Raw genomic sequence first — 17,940 nt, forward strand, 5'->3', positions numbered from 1 at the left:
GCCTTCCTTGCACTGTCTAACCGCCCCCAGCCTCCTCCAGCCTCTCCTCCCTCTCCTCCCCCTCCCTCACGGCGAACGAACTGTCGCACAGGCGCAGTACCCACTGAGGGCTGCGCCTGTGCGATCAGCAGGAGACTGTGGGGAAAGAAATCACTGGCTGGCTTCACTGTGGCAGGCAGCCAGGCAGGCTGGAGAAAGCGCAGGGTGCAGCAGCGATCGGCTATCCTCTGCGCTTCCTACCAGGCTGACTGAGGGAAGAGCGAGAAACGGACGTCACTGGGCTCGGCGCACGCCCAGTGACGAGGATGAAGCTCCTGCCCTCAGTCTCCTGCTGATCGCACAGGCGCAGCCCTCAGTGGGTTCTGCGCCTGTGCGAGAGTTCGTTCGGCCGTGAGGGAGGGAGAGGAGAGGGAGGAGAGGCTGGGGGCGGTTAGACAGTGCAAGGAAGGCGGGCTGGGCACTGTAAGAGGGGCGGTACTGGGCTCTCTAAGAGGAACAAAACGCCCCTCTGGGCACCTTCAGGGCTCGATTGCATATCCATAAATGTCGTTTTTTTACAGAAACTACTGGACGGATTACAAGATAAAAGAGCACAGCCTAATCAAGGTAAGCTGTGCTGCATGGCTGCTTTAAAATCGGATTTTGGGTTAGGGGAGGTGACAGAATCCCTTTAAGCCTTTAATGACCAGCTATTTTATTTTAATTTTTTTACGTTTTTGCCTGTTTAAGCAGCCAGGACTTACCTTTTATTTTTTCATTGACATGGCTGTTTAAGACCTAGATCTATACAAGAGAAATATAATTTTTGTGCCGTTTGAGAGTATATATAAATGACTTTGTAATGACTTTGTAATGAAATGACTTTGTAATTACTAAACATTTGTGATGCAAATACAGATTTTTTTTTTACAAAAACAGCAGGATTACTGAACTTACAGTCCTAAGGGTATTTTATAGGTCCCCAGGACTAACTGCACAGGACTTACCCAGCCTCCAATCAGAGGAGGAATTCCCCCTTTATCATGCTGTGGTCACAGACTGAGACAATCAAAGGGTTAACTGTTGGGAATGGAGCTACCTCCGATCCTGGCTACAAAAAACAGACTGTTGGGAGGGACTGGGGATAACCTTTCAGTCATAGTACACAGTGGTATAAATGACAATTTCTGTGGGGAAGGAAAGTTATTCTTGATAATGATTTAAGGGAACTAGAAAAGAGACTCAAATTCAGGACCCCTAGTGTAGGTTTTTTTTCAGAAATACTACTGGTGCCACAAGCATCAATAGGAAGATGGGGGAAGCTCAGAGGGTTAAATAACCATCTCAGAGAATCGTACAGGAATGGAAGGTTTGGGTTCATGGAGAACTGACTTCCTCATCAGCTACAGTCTGTACAGCATGGACAGGCTGTGGCCATGCAGCTATGTTGGGGAAAAGAATGGTTAGACAGCTGGGGGAAGGGAAGGTGGTCATATGACTATGGGGTAGATAGAGTAGACAAAGAGTGAGGATGAATTCAGAGTGACAGACCGGTGACAGGGGAGCAGGAGAGCATGATTATTATTTTTTTCTTTAGGTACCACACACACCAGGGGCTAGTTAAGAAGGGAAAAAAATCTTAGAAAGCCTCTTTATGGATGCAGCAATTTTTTTTGTTGCTTCTTTAAAGGCTATGTACAGGACGGGTGGAGTAAGCCACTGACTGAGGCAGACGCAGTGCAAGTGTGCTCCTACAAAATCCAGCTAAATCCTCCTCCATCCGAGGACCCTTGCATTACTCTTGGGTGATGCGGCACTCATTGTCCTCCTCAGCATACCAGATATATACTACTACTGGGAAACTCGCCTCATACCACCGGATGGTGACATGTGGTGAGGCCCGCTGTGGTTCCACCCTCCGAAGGACATTACGAGACCTATCATCTTTCACCTCCAGTAAGTCTCCTCACCCATAAAGGGACCCTTGGGTGGAGCCATCCACCACTGCAGGCCTGTTACCTGGGGCTCCCCTGTGGATGCAGCCCGCTGTATACATAATAGACGTGAACGTCTGCAAGGACATAGGCGATACTGCGACGGGCCCGACTTGCAGCTTCCTACAGCTCTCCTGTGGTGCTAAACGTGTGCGCTCTGTGGGATAGATGCACCTCTCCCCATCCTCCGTTTGATCGCCAACTGGAAAATCTGTGGCCTCCACGTTAAAGCAGCGGGAGATCTGACTCCGTGCTGTGTGGCCCATATAGACAGTGCGTACCACTGGCGAACCTTTTCCGGCCCACATGATACCGATACGCCTCCTGGTCCCTAATACTACTGACGGCTACATTGTAGAAGACAGAGGTGCTGCACTGTAGGTCCACATTCTCAATCCTCACTGCATTATACTTTATAGGCATAGCTTAAATATTTCTACAGGGATCCTCCTTTCTTTAGGGGGGTCTGAAGCTTGCTTTTGTATTCTAGATACCAACCTCCATAGAGAGCCCTGGGCTCAATGTATAAGGATCCTTAATCTGGTTCCTATCTGATATAGGTCCCTCCAAGTGTTTATTACTGCAGATACTTAAAGTGCATATGTAACGCAGCGTGATACAGCAACCACCCCTTAACTTGTGTATACACACCACCTCTCCTGCCATGGTGAAATACGGACTGTAGTACATCTTTGAAAGCCTTGCAATCCAAGGGAAATATGGAAAAGTTTGTCACAAAGACACCTGCGGGCCTTGAGATCTTCATTCAAGGGTTTCCACACTCAAGCAAAGATACCATGACACAGACCATACCACTGCTCAATGTGACCTAGCTTTGTCAAGGGATTTCTTTCAACAAACCCTTACAAAAGCACTGTCACCCTTAGTGCAGGACTTACATGAGATTAAACAGATCTGCGACAAATTGGTTATAGTGTAGATTCCTGGAACAAACAGTAGCTGACCTTTACACTCACACCAAGGAGGTGGCCATTCACTTTCATCCCTGCCAAGATCATCTAAACCAACTCTATAGTCACAATGAGGATCAAAACAATTGTAACTGATGCAATAATCTGAGAATTTGGGGTCTCCTGGAGACATATGCCCCAGAATCACTGCTAACTACAGTCAAACAACTTGTTATAGTTCTGCTGGGGGACCACTATTGAGACAGAGAGAGCACATAAAGCCTTTTGCCCACGCCCTGACTCATCTGATCCTCCTAAAGATGTAATTTGCAAATTCCTTGACTTTAGCGTTAAAGAGAACATCTTAAAGAAAGCAAGAGATGCAACACAATGGGACTTTGAGGGCCACCAGATAACTCTCTTTCAGGACCTAGCTGCTCTGACTCTATATAAAAGAAGACAACTAAAGCCCCTAACTGACCATCTTCGTTCGAAGAAAATCCTGTATAGCTGGATATTTCCCTTTGGTCTTACTACTACAGTTGCTGGGAAAAGGTTCATTGTCCGTCATCATGGGGACTTAATGGAGCTATTAACTGCACTAGGAGATCCTATGCTCTCAATTGGAGACTGGTTGACTATTCAAGATCTAGCCACCCTTCCAGTTCTGCCTACCCCGACCCCATGGTCCACAGTCCAGACAGGACATGGTGGGGAAAAACAACAAGAAGAGAACTGGGCAGATGTCTTCAAAAAATGTGAACGCTTATGTTACCTGAACAATACCCTTGGTCGGGGTATAAGTTGTTTCATGTTGCCTAATGGTCTCCAAGAAGAGATCTTACTAACCAACCACTTTTAACTTAATATACTGTCCTTCTTCAATTTAAACCTTTCTGTACCAATATGAAGGTAGGGCACTGGCCCTATATGTGCACAATGTTTATTTTCAATTTGCTTTATTTTCCTTTTCTATTGTTTCTGTCCTTACTCATTTTCAATCCGTCATATACAAAGATGACCCATATTACTGATCAACCTCTTTCTATGACACTTCCTGCGTACTTGAAATCCACGGTTGCTTGTCAGCCCTGTCTAAGACAACATACAGTAGGCATTATTGCCAAATACTTCCATGTTTGTTATGATCCTTGTTATACTTTTTATGGTTGTCGTGATCCATGCTCTAGTCCAGTGGTGGCGAACCTAAGGCGGCACTCAGTGCCCTCTTTGTGGGCACCTACACCATGGATGTCAAACTCATGGCCCTCCAGATGTTGCAAAACTACAACTCCCATCATTCCCTGATAGCTGTATCATGCCCAGGCATGATGGGAGTTGTGGTTTTGCAACAGCTGGAGGGCCACGAGTTTGACATCCCTGACCTACACCATGGAAAAATGTTATGGTGTATGAATATGCCTTAGACCTTTCATACTATTCATCAGCGCAGGGCGCACTATGAACAGCACAGCCTGTCCAATGAATGCAGGCAGGCCATAGCTAAGTGATAAAGTACATGGAAGATACACTATATTAGTATTCAGGTTAGATTGCTGTGTAGGCACTTTGCTATAAATACAGTGGGATGCGAAAGTTTGGGCAACCTTGTTAATCGTCATGATTTTCCTGTATAAATCGTTGGTTGTTACGATAAAAAATGTCAGTTAAATATATCATATAGGTGACACACACAGTGATATTTGAGAAGTGAAATTAAGTTTATTGGATTTGCAGAAAGTGTGCTATAATTGTTTAAAAAAAATTAGGCAGGTGCATAAATTTGGGCACTGTTGTCATTTTATTGATTCCAAAACCTTTAGAACTAATTATCGGAACTCAAATTGGCTTGGTAAGCTCAGTGACCCCTGACCTACATACACAGGTGAATCCAATTATGAGAAAGAGTATTTAAGGGGGTCAATTGTAAGTTTCCCTCCTCTTAATTTTCTCTGAAGAGTAGCAACATGGGGGTCTCAAAACAACTCTCAAATGACCTGAAGACAAAGATTGTTCACCATCATGGTTTAGGGGAAGGATACAGAAAGATGTCTCAGAGATTTCAGCTGTCGGTTTCCACAGTTAGGAACATATTGAGGAAATGGAAGACCACAGGCTCAGTTCAAGTTAAGGCTCGAAGTTGCAGACCAAGAAAAATCTTGGATAGACAGAAGCGACGAATGGTGAGAACAGTCAGAGTCAACCCACAGACCAGCACCAAAGACCTACAACATCATCTTGCTGCAGATGGAGTCACTGTGCATCGTTCAACCATTCGGCGCACTTTACACAAGGAGATTCTGTATGCGAGAGTGATGCAGAGGAAGCCTTTTCTCCGCCCACAGCACAAAATGTGCCGCTTGAGGTGGGCTAAAGCACATTTGAGCAAGCCATCTTCATTTTGGAATAAGATGCTGTGGACTGATGAAACTAAAATTTAGTTATTTGGCTATAACAAGGGGCGTTATGCATGGAGGAAAAAGAACACAGCATTCCAAGAAAAACACCTGCTACCTACAGTAAAATATGGTGGTGGTTCCGTCATGCTGTGGGGCTGTGTGGCCAGTGCAGGGACTGGGAATCTTGTCCAAGTTGAGGGATGCATGGATTCCACTCAGTATTAGCAGATTCTGGAGACCAATGTCCAGGAATCAGTGACAAAGCTGAAGCTGCGCCAGGGCTGGATCTTTCAACAAAACAATGACCCTAAACACTGCTCAAAATCCACTAAGGCATTTATGCAGAGGAACAAGTACAATGTTTTGGAATGGCCATCTCAGTCTCCAGACCTGAATATAATTGAAAATCAGTGGTGTGACTTAAAGAGAGCTGTCCATGCTCGGAAACCATCAAACTTGAATGAACTAAAGATGTTTTGTAAAGAGGAATGGTCCAAAATACCTTCAACCAGAATCCAGACTCTCATTGGAACCTACAGGAAGCGTTTAGAAGCTGTAATTTCTGCAAAAGGAGGATCTAATAAATATTGATTTCATTTCTTTTTTGTGGTGCCCAAATTTATGCACCTGCCAAATTTTGTTTAAACAATTATAGCACACTTTCTGTAAATCCAATAAACTTCATTTCACTTCTCAAATATCACTGTGTGTGTCTCCTATATGATATATTTAACTGACATTTTTTATTATAACAACCAACGATTTATACAGGAAAATCATGACGATTAACAAGGTTGCCCAAACTTTTGCATCCCACTGTAGGTGGGATTTTGGTTGCAGTTTGGGCACTAGGTCTGTAAAAGGTTTGCCATCACTGCTCTAGTCTTTCTGACGTCAATCACCACCCTCTTTTCTTTAGCCTGTTCGGTCTGCTGTTCCCTGATACATTATTATGGTTCTGAAAGGTCTATAAATGTGAGGGGCCTCAACTCCCCTCACAAACGTTCAGCAATGTGGGAAGATGCCAAGAGGAATAGATATGATATTCTGTTAGCACAAGAGACACATCTGTTGGCCTCTGATACCTACACATGCTCTAATAGGCAGTACCCTCACCTTATCTTTGCCTCTGTGGTGGTCAAGAGAACGGATGCCCGCATAGGGATCTGTCGTTCAATCCTGTTTAAACTGTATCAATGCTTTATTGACCCAGCAGGTCGCTTCATCATTCTCCTTTGTGCTCTCAGTCATATTGACTATACGATAGCTATTGTTTACGTTACCAATTCTCATCAACTCTCTTTTCTTAATCGTTTCTTCAAGAAATTGCTTAAAGCTGCCAGGGGCTCCATTGTACTTGGTAGAGATTTCACGTTGACTGCTCCAGCAGAACTGTGGGTTCCTGTCCAGATTTGGGTAAGATGCTTAAGACAACTTCACTACATGATATTTAGAGATACCAACATGGGATTGAAACAGATTTTACTTTCTCGTCTCAGGTTTATATCTCTCAGTCTTAGATTGACTATATTCTCATCTCACGAGAGCTTCTACATAAGGCCTCACATTATGCTATAGGTAATATCACCTGGTCTGACCAGGCCCCTGTTTTCTTGCATCTACTAGACAATTATCTTGACCCCACCCGACCCCTCTGGCACCTTAATTCTTATCTGCTGAGTCATGAGGAGTGTTACTGGTCTTTCTCTAACTCTATTAAGGAATTTTTTAAGTTTAATGACACCCCCGATATTAACATATCTACATTATGGTGCTCTCATAAAAGCTACACAAGAGGTCTGTTTATTCAATCTGCTCCAAGGCTTAAGAAGCAGAGGGAGAAGCAGATGCAGAACTTACTGTCTCAATTGGCTATTATAGATGCACAATATAATTCCTCTCTCTCCGAGACGCTCTCCAAACAACTTACTGAATTACGGTTTCAATTTCACTCCTTTCTCCTATGCAAATATGAACAGGCCCTGGTCCACTCTAAAGTGAAGTTATATTACTTGGGCGACAGAGCTGGAGCTGTTTTGGCCCGCAGACTCAAGAAGGGAACAATTGCTTTGCACATTGAATTGATGTGACAGGGGGATGGTACAATTACCACTCGAGATGGCCTTGCGGTTTCGCCTGGCGGTCGTTTTGCAGTGAACTTTGCTTTTTTGCAGTACATGCGAACATATGGCGAAATTCGCACATGCCATATCTTTTTGCATAGCGCCGAACTTTGACCCATGACACATCCATCAGGTGGGACAGGACAGCCAATTGAGATGTTTCAGCACATGGACACACACCCTACCCTATAAATAAATCTGATCTGACCGCAATTTTACATTCAGTCTTTTACCAGTGTAGGGAGAGGTTCCTGTGTGGAGCAGGGACAGATTGTTAGGGACACCAAAAGCTAGCTAATAGGGTCACAAAAGTCATTTAAAGGACTGGTATAGGTGTGCAATCGATAGGTGTGACATACTGAGGGGTGTTAGATACTTATATTATACTTTCTAACATAGAAAGTATATTATAGTGCATTTGTATTGTCCAGCAGTTGTGTGCGGTTCTGCTGCGCTACTGCAGCTATACAGAGGGACAAAAGCTATTGGAATAACTAATTGCTACTGGTGTGATATACCAGTTGCCCCCCCAAAAACTGATTGAGGCAGAGGTGTGATATAGCTATAATATACTTTCCATATAGTGCATTTGTATTGTGCAGCAGTTGTGTGGGGTTCTGCTCAGATACCCCAGCTATACAGAGGGACAAACGCTATTTGAACAAATAATTGCAACTGGTGTGATATACCAGTTGCCCCCATAAAAAACGAATTAAGCGGTTCTATATACCTGCTTCCACAAATACTGCTCTTCTATAGGGACTTTGTCACAGGGTCAGTTTGAAAATGACAGGCAGAGGATGAGGCCGGCCATTCTGGAGGGGAGGTAAGGGTCGGGCAGGTGCACGAGGCCGGAGCCTAAGTAGGAAGTTGGAGAAGGTGCGTACAATTACATCAAAGGAAGCACCAGAGTTGGTTGAGAGGCTCACTCACCCTTCCGCTTCTGCACCCTCCTCACTATCAGCTGTGTGCACCCCCAAAGATACCACCACCACCATAGACCATCCACTCGAATCAGAGAAATTATTTTCCCATCAATTCCCAGACCTTACCGATGCGCAGCCATTTTTAGTATAGGAAGAGGAAGAGGAGGTAGCAACGGCCGCCACCCAGCGGTCTGACGATAGTACCCAGATCAGGCCAAGCAGATCTCTGTCAGTGGTGGTGAAGGTGATGATGGTGACGTGTCAATGGACGTCACATGGGTGCCCACAAGAAAAGAAGAGTAGGGGAGTTCAGAGGGAGAGACGGAGAAGCAGATAGGGAGAAGGAGGAGTAGCAGGCAGAACTTGCAGTGCACAGGAGGCAAAAAGAAGACTGCAAATGTATCTGGAGAGAGCCATCTACAATGCACGGTCACATGTTGTGCTCCCAGGATGATGGTACATGGCTCTGCAGTGTGGGCATTTTTTTTAACTTGTCAGCTGCTGATAATAGTGTTGCCATCTGCAGCCTGTGCTGTCAACGCATGAGGCGCGGTAAGCCCAACACTCACCTAGCGACGACTGCCTTAAGAAGGCACCTGGCCTCCCATCACCGAGCCCAGTGGGAGCAACGCCATCAGAACCCACAAAACCACACTTCTGGTGCTCCACATCCTGCCTCTTCTTCTTCTCTCTCCTCCCATTTGTCCTCCACTCCATCTTCCACCGTCGCAATCATCTAGCACAAGGCAGGCTTAAGTGGCCCAAATGTTCGAGTGTAAAAAAATGATGACGCCGGATAATCTTCTTGCCCAATGGCTGACACTGGCTTGTCGGAACTGCTAGCCCGCCAACTACTGCCACATAAATTGGTGGATTTTGAGGCCTTTAAAAAATTTGCGGACATTGGCAAACCGCAATGGAAGGTCCCCGGAAGGAAATATTTCTCCCAGAAGGGCATCCATGTACTATACACTCACCTAAAGAATTATTAGGAACACCTGTTCTATTTCTCATTAATGCGATTATCTAGTCAACCAATCACATGGCAGTTGCTTCAATGCATGTAGGGTTGTGGTCCTGGTCAAGCCAATCTCCTGAACTCCAAACTGAATGTCAGAATGGGAAAGAAAGGTGATTTTAGCCATTTTGAGCGTGGCATGGTTGTTGGTGCCAGACGGGCTGGTCTGAGTATTTCACAATCTGCTCAGTTACTGGGATTTTCACTCACAACCATTTCTAGGGTTTACAAAGAATGGTGTGAAAAGGGAAAAACATCCAGTATGCGGCAGTCCTGTTGGTGAAAATGCCTTGTTGATGCTAGAGGTCAGAGGAGAATGGGCCGACTGATTCAAGCTGATAGAAAAGCAACGTTGACTGAAATAACCACTTGTTACAACCGAGGTATGCAGCAAAGAATTTATGAAGCCACAACACGCACAACCTTGAGGCGAATGGGCTACAACAGCAGAAGATCCCACCGGGCACCACTCATCTCCACTACAAATAGGAAAAAGAGGCTACAATTTGCACGAGCTCACTAAAATTGGACTGTTGAAGACTGGAAAAATGTTGCCTCGATTGAGACATTCAAATGGTAGAGTCCAAATTTGGCGTAAACAGAATGAGAACATGTATCCATCATGCATTGTTAACACTGTGCAGGCTGGTGGTGGTGGTGTAATGGTGTGGGGGATGTTTTCTGGGCACACTTTAGGCCCCTTAGTGCCAATTAGCCATCGTTTAAATGTCACAGGCTACCTGAGCATTGTTTCTGACCATGTCCATCCCTTCATGACCACCATGTACCCATCCTCTGATGGCTACTTCCAGCAGGATAATGCACCATGTCACAAAGCTCGAATCATTTCAAATTGGTTTCTTGAACATGACAATGAGTTCACTGTACTAAAATGGCCCCACAGTCACCAGATCTCAACCCAATAGAGGATCTTTGGGATGTGGTGGAACGGGAGCTTCGTGCCCTGGATGTGCATCCCTCAAATCTCCATCAACTGCAAGATGCTATCCTATCAATATGGGCCAACATTTCTAAAGAATGCTATCAGCACCTTGTTGAATCAATGCCACATAGAATTAAGACAGTTCTGAAGGCAAAAGGGGATCAGACACCATATTAGTATGGTGTTCCTAATAATTCTTTAGGTGAGTGTATGGCCACGTTCAGTGGCAAGTGAATGTATCTCTGGCACACAGTGTCAGTGCGAAGATACATCTGACCACAGACACGTGATCTAAGCAAACACAGGCCGGGAAGGTACATAACTTTTACTGCCCACTGGGTGAACCTTCTGACGGCCGTCAAGCATGTAACCCGTGGCACCCGTGTGGATTTGGTGTTACCGCCACGGATTTCATGCAGACCTGCCTCTTCTTCTCCTCCTCCTACTCCATCCTCCGTCTCCTCCTCCTTTTCCACTGCTACCACCTCTTCCACTGCACCCCCCGGCACCTATTCAACGTGCCAGGTGAGACTTTGCCATGCTGTGCTGCAGCTGTTCTGCCTGAAAGCAAAGAGCCACATCGGTCCTGCACTCCTTTCAGCTCTGCAGTCACAGGCCAATCAGTGGCTAACCCCGCTGAATTTGATAATTGGTAAAGTTGTGTGCGACAATGGTGCCAATCTGCTGAGCGCGCTGAAACAGGGCAAAATGACACATGTGCCGTGTATGGCACAAGTCCTGAACTTAGTTGTGCAGCGATTCGTTGCCATATACCCTGGGTTCCAGGATGTCTTGCGGCAGGCCATTTTAGAAGATCTTACACGGCCATGGCTCGCCTTGCTGATGTTCAGTGGCGATACCACTTGCCCGTCAGACGTCTGATTTGTGACTGCCCGACACGCTGGAACTCCACCTTGCATATGCTTCATAGGCTTCTCCAGCAGAAATGTGCCATTAATGACTACCTGTATGAACTCTGCGGAAGGACAGGTTCTGGGGAGCTTGTTTTTTCTCACTGCACCAGTGGCTGCTCATGCGCGATGCGTGCAGACTTTTGCGACCATTTGATGAGATCACAAAACTGGTCAGTCGCAGCCAGGGCGCCATCAGTGACATCGTACCTTACGCCTTCTTTCTGGAACGTGCATTGCATTGTGTCATTGATCAAGCCATCGATCGAGCAGGAAGATGAGGAAGTCGCAATGCTAAATGAATTCCCAGGGGGGCTACTCAATCTAAGACAACTCAGCAGGAGTCTGAAGCTAAGTCAGAGGAAGATGGTGCCTAGGGGGGAGGGGGAGGAGCAAGAAGAGCAGGCTTTAAACTTTTCTGGGATCCCTGGTGTTGTCCGTGGATGGCGGGATGAGACCGAGGACGACATTCTCCTGGGCGATGAGTAGGAGCCAGGGCGCTCCACGGCTTCCAATTTAGTGCAAATGGCGGCATTCATGCTCTAGTGTTTGAAGAGGGACCCCCGTATAAAAAGGGAAAGGACCAGTACTGGGTGGCAATGTACTTAGACCCCTGGTACAAACACAAAATGGCAGACCTGTTAACAGCATCACAGAGGGCTGTCAGAATGCAGCATTTCCAGGCCTTGCTGTGAGAGATGCTGCATTCTGCTGTTGCGGGTGCTGGCAGAGGAATTTCCAGCCACAGTTGCGAGTATCAATCCAACAGCACATGCAAGAAGAGGGGGCGGTTTGAAGATGTGTTGGTCACTTCGAATATGAGATCATTCTTGCAGCCAACCCATCGACAGCCGCCCTCCGGATCCAGTCTCAGGGAACGCCTAGACTGACAGGTGTCTGACTACATTGGGTTAATGGCTGATGTGGACGCTCTGAGAAGTTTGGAACCACTTGACTACTGGGTGTGCAGGCTTGACCTGTGGCCAGAGCTGGCACAATTTGCCATGGAACTCTTGGCTTGCCACTCATCGAGTGTCCTGTCCGAAAGGACGTTCAAAGCAGCAGAGAGGATCGTGACTGATTAGCACACTCGCCTAGCTCACGACAGTGTGGACTATCCCACATTTCTAAAAATGAATGAGCCATGGATCTCTGAGGAATTCAACACCTGTGACGACCACGTGTTATCGAATTTCAACTATTATCATTTGGGATTTTTTCAAGAGGGGGATTTCGTTAGCCATGTTTTTAATCCAATTTAATATTTTTTAAACATATGTATTTGACATCTATTTGTACTGGCCTGCAGTAAAGTTGATATCCAATGACCGTCTAATATACCTCCAGCCACATAATTATTTGTTATTTTCTGTCTGGTGAATGCCTAATGTTTGAGGCCTGTACTTACACTGGCCTGCAGTAAAATTGATATTGAATGGCCATCTAATATACCTTCAGCCACATAATCCCTTGATCTTTTATGTACGGTGAATGCATAATTTTTGGGGCCTGTAATCTAACCGGCCAACAGTAAAATTGTTAGGCCGAATGCACACAACCGTGGAACACGGACATGATCGGTCCGTGGTATCACAGCCTGGCATCCTGCTGAGAGCAGGAGCGCACAGCGTCATTGGTTGTTATGACCCCGTGCGATTCGTGCATCATAACAACCAATGGCGCCGTGTGCTCCTGCTCTCAGCAGGATGCCAGGCCGGGATACCATGGACCGCTCACATCCGCGTTCCACAGTCGTGTGCATTCGGTTTTATACGGTGACCGCCTAATTTATCACCAGTCAAATATCAATTGTGCTTTTCTGTGCGGTGAATTAAAATTTCTTGGGCCTGCAGTAAAATTTATAACCATTAGGCCCCATGCACACTGCCGTGTTTCACGGCCGTGTGCGGGCCGTGGAACCGTGGCCTGGATCCCTCCTGAGAGCAGGAGAGCACGGCGTCACTGGTTGCTATGACGCCGTGCGCTCCCTGCTGCCGCCGCAATACAGTAATACACTGGTATGATCTATACCAGTGTATTACTGTACTGTGCCGGCAGCAGGGAGCGCACGGCGTCATAGCAACCAGTGACGCCGTGCGCTCCTGCTCTCAGGAGAGATCCAGGCCGCGGTTCCACGGCCCGCACACGGCCGTGAAACACGGCAGTGTGCATGGGGCCTTAACCGTTTAATATACCACCGGCCACATAATCACTTGATCATTTATGCACATTGAATGCATAATTTTTGGGGCCTGTAATCTAACTGGCCAACAGTAAAATTGTTATACAGTGACCAAGCGGAGGTACATTAGGCAATGTACCTCCAGCCACATTATTAATTGTTCTTTTCTGTCCGGTGAATCCCATGTTTTGGGGCCTGTACCACACTGGCCTGAAGTAAAACGGATATTGAATAACCCTCTAATATACCTCCAGCCACATAATTACTTTTTCTGTCTAGTGAATGCCTAATGTTTGGGATCTCGGAGGAATTCAACACCTGTTTACAACGACCACGTGTTATCGAATTTCAACTATTATCATTTGGGGTTAAGAGGTTGGATTTCGTTAGGCATGTTTTTAATCCAATTTTATATTTTTTGTTCTTTGAAACATATGTATTTGACATCTATTTGTACTGGCCTGCAGTAAAATTGATACCCAATGACTGTCTAATATACTTCCAGCCACATAATAACTTGATGTTTTCTGTCAGGTAAATGCCTAATTTTTGGGGCCTGTACTCCCGTGGTCTAAAATAAAATTTTTATAGGCTCCAGCAGGCCACATTTTTGACAGTTTCCCTTTAAGACGCATAAAAATGGCCCCTGATTAAATACATATTTTTTGTGGGAATTTTTGCCTATGTCACTGTCCATGTTGTGGGACGATTTTTGCACTTTAAAGTTAAAGTTAATGGGGCCTGCCGCGGACTTGCAGTTCGCGAACATTCAAACGTGTTCGCGAATCGTCCCGGCCAATGTTCGGCCATCACTAATTACCACACATCTGCTAGATATTATGGATGAGTTTGCGGACTATTATAGCTCCTTATAAAACATGAAAAAGGATGATACTACACCACAGCCTTCACCACAACTAATTTCGGACTTCCTGGTCTCCATTTCCCTTCCTACATGGTCATCGCATGCCCTTTCTTCTATAAATAACCCTTTTACGGAGATGGAATCTGCTATAAAGACTCTAAAACTGCACAAAGACCCGGTCCAGATGGATTCTCCGGGGACTAATATAAAACCTTTAAGACAGATTTACTGCCCTTTGTTACTTGTCTTTTCAATACTTTTCTTCTTCCCAATAGTATTCCCAAAGAAATGCTGACAACCATAATCACTACTATCCCCAAACCAGGGAAGACGCAGGATGTCCCGTCTAACTTCCGTTCCATCTCACTACTCAATAGTGTTAATCGCAAATATTCTAATCGTGAATTTGTATTGCGAATATTGGCACTTCCAGAATTCGCGAATATTCTAAAAAAAAATTCATTAGCACCCATGATCTTGCTTGTGGGCCAATGAGAAGGAGTTGCGGAGTGGTTTACCTAATAACATGTTCATGCCTGATGAATTATGTGGGTAAGACCAAAAGGGAGTTGAGGAGGAGAGTGGGAGAGCACCTAGGAGATATCAGACATGGACGAGACAAACCCATTGCGAATCATGTATTGGAGTTCCATGGGGGTGATGCTAGATCCCTGGGCTTCCAAATTATTGACATCATCCCTCCCTTTCCACGTAAGGGGGATTGGGATAAGAAGATCTTACAGAAGGAATGCCAGTGGATATAAAGACTATGAAATCTGAAAGGTGATTTATGACTGAACTTAGTAAGATAGTACCTTTACTCATATATGGCACCAAAGTTACACCAGTGACCTATGTAGAATTTGATTTTACCTTCCATAGGAGAGGGATAGAGCTTTAGGGGGGAGGGAATAATTAGGGGTGGATGCTATAAAAAGGCGCTGATTTTGATTCAAGCTTGGGGACACCGGTCATCTATTGCCTGCATCTGGGCTCATACTCCTGGAGGGTCCCGATTGAGGGACACGATATTAGAGATCTCTATTATAAGACATTGCTATAGGAGCATCTCTCTCCTCTTCCCCTGACGAACCAGTCAGAATTCATACTGGCTGGGGAAACGTAACATTGGGATTTGTTTGTTTCGTGTTTTCCTATATGTTTTAGTTTTGTTATCTGCCTTAGATCATTGAGGATAGGGTAATACAGGGTGAGTCAGGCTAGGCACGAGGACAGGGAGCCTCTACCATCATGGGGTATCCCTGGGCTGAGTCCAGTTAGGGTAACGGAGGTTAATGTATAGGTAGGACTCCCCTTACTGACCTTCCAAGGGAGTGTCTCAATCCATTTGATACTAATTCTCATAAGTTTATTTTTACGACTGCCTTTGGACCAACCACCCCGGATTCCATCAGTGAATTTTTTTCACCAGTGTTGGATTTCCACCTGGTTGAGAAATATCTCATCTTCAGCTAACCGTGAGTAATCACAAAACACCCCATATTTAAACTGACCATGTTGTATTAATGTCACTCTATAATGGTCTTATATGTACTGGGCGATCAATGAGTCTCTAACATTGGTTCTTGGCATTTGATTTACTCCGTAGCTATCTGTGAATCACATACGGAGCAACTTTATGTGGGTGTACTCACATGTATCACCATTATTCCTCTTGATTCTATACATTATAACCTAATATGTATATGTTTTTCCTGACTCTCCTGTTACATGTATTCCGGTTGTAGGCCATTTTTTTGTATAATAATAATAAAAGGTATATTTTAATTGGGATTGTTTCTTCCCTTACATATATTTACTGCAAAGCATTTTTTTGATGTGGTAGAGGCTGCAATATCTTTGACTTTAGGAGTAGTGTTGATTGCTAATTTTTGTATCGCCGATTTTCGCAATCAAGAAAATAATGAATGGAGATCACGAATTCTCGAATATATGACGAATATTCGCCCAAATATTTGAGAAATTTTTCGAATTCGAATATTGCCCTTGCCGCTCATCTCTGCTACTTAATAATGATATCAAATTATTCTCAAAACTACTAGCTTTAAGGATACAGCCACTACTTTCTAAACTAGTCTCCTTGGATCAGGTAGGCTTTATCCCGGGACACCAATGTAGGGATGCTGAAAAAGCATTTGATAGAGTGCACTGGGGGTTTCTGGTGGTGGTGCTAAGTCGGTTTGGGTTTTTCGGGTCCCATAATGACTGCTTTAATGAATCTTTATTCCACTCCTCCTGCGTGGGTTTTGGCGTCTAGTTTCTATTCTAAATGTTTCAATATATCGAACAGTAAGCGGCAAGGTTGCCCTCTCTCGTCGCTAGCGTTTGCTCTGGTGATGGAGTGTCACAGTCCCTCCCATGACAGAGGTGAGAAGATCGGAGAGACTGGCGGCATGTGAGGGTATCTGACAGTCTCTCTGTTTTCTCCTTGCAGTGTTGTTGTTTGGTAATGACCACACCTCTTGTCAGATGCAGCTTGTAGTCATTACTGAGGCTCTATTTAGTTCTGACTCGCACTGCTTACTATGCGGTTGATAGTTCCTGCTCGAGTTGGTTGAGCTGGTGTGTTGTTCCTTTGGATCTCCTGCTCCATTCTTCTTTAAGCTAAGTGCTTTTTGTTTAGCATTTTGTTGTTCGCTTGTGTTTGTTGTTTTCTAGGCCTCAGGGAGATGCTGCTTCCTTCTTATGGGAAGGAACCAGTAGTCTCATTCCCTGCCACCATTCCTAGGGCTTTCCATGGTCTCCCAGGCTAAGGTTCTGGTGTATGATTATTTCCACCTTCAGGGTCTACTAATATTGACAGGAGTCAGGGAGGGGTCTAGGGATTACTAGGAGGTCAAAATCCCTCTCCCTTAGCTTTGAAACCTAGACTTAGGTCTATTTCCTTCTGTGTGTTATCTGGTGTCAGCCCCCCCCCCATTACATGTGATACAGAGCCCCTGGCAGCTAGGATCCGTGTGAACCCCATGGTTACTGGGATCTCGATTGGTGCCCTTTCACACAAAATTGGCCTCTATGCGGATGATATATTAACCCTCACACATCCAGAAACATCTGTCGGCTGTCACTGAAATATTAAATGAGTATACACTGGCCACTCTATACAAATTAAATATTACAAAATCTCACATTCTCCCCCTCTCTATCCCCAAACCTCTCAAGAAGCACCTGCTGGATAGGTTCCCCTTTCAATGGTAGTCAGAGAACATATCATACTTAGGTATTCATCTAACATCCTGCCTAAAGGATTTGGTACAGTTTAATTTTACCTTCCTACAAACAGAACTGATTAATCTAAATACTCCCAACACTTTATGTCTTGGATAGCCAGGATCAATGTTGCCAAAATGCTTATATTGCCCTCTCCAAGATGCTCAGCTCTTTACAGGCGGATCGCCTCAAGTTTATTTGGGGAAATTAGTTTCCCAAGGTGGATCGCCAACTCTTTATCCACATCTACAATATAGAGTACTAGGGGTTCTAGATCTTCTGCGCTACTATAAGACCAATCTTGTAGATCAGGCTAGAGAATGGTGGCCCCCCTCCTCGAATCATAAATGGCTTGAGGAGGAATCTGCCTATGCAACTAAAAGCTCTCTACAAGAAATCCTGGCTGCCCACTCCCTAGCATGGATTCGGGAGGGGGGGGCCTCTCTCGGCCATGTGAG

The 17,940-nt window shown here is 45.1% G+C and overlaps 1 protein-coding gene across 3 annotated transcripts in view; it reads right to left on the reverse strand.

Moving 5' to 3' along the window:
- Positions 1 to 17,940, reverse strand: part of MTRR (5-methyltetrahydrofolate-homocysteine methyltransferase reductase) — an 877,206-nt gene that overhangs the window by 400,229 nt on the left and 459,037 nt on the right. The window lies entirely within an intron of this gene.

The sequence above is a fragment of the Bufo gargarizans genome, chromosome 5 (assembly GCF_014858855.1).
Source record: "Bufo gargarizans isolate SCDJY-AF-19 chromosome 5, ASM1485885v1, whole genome shotgun sequence".
NCBI classification, from domain to species: domain Eukaryota; kingdom Metazoa; phylum Chordata; class Amphibia; order Anura; family Bufonidae; genus Bufo; species Bufo gargarizans.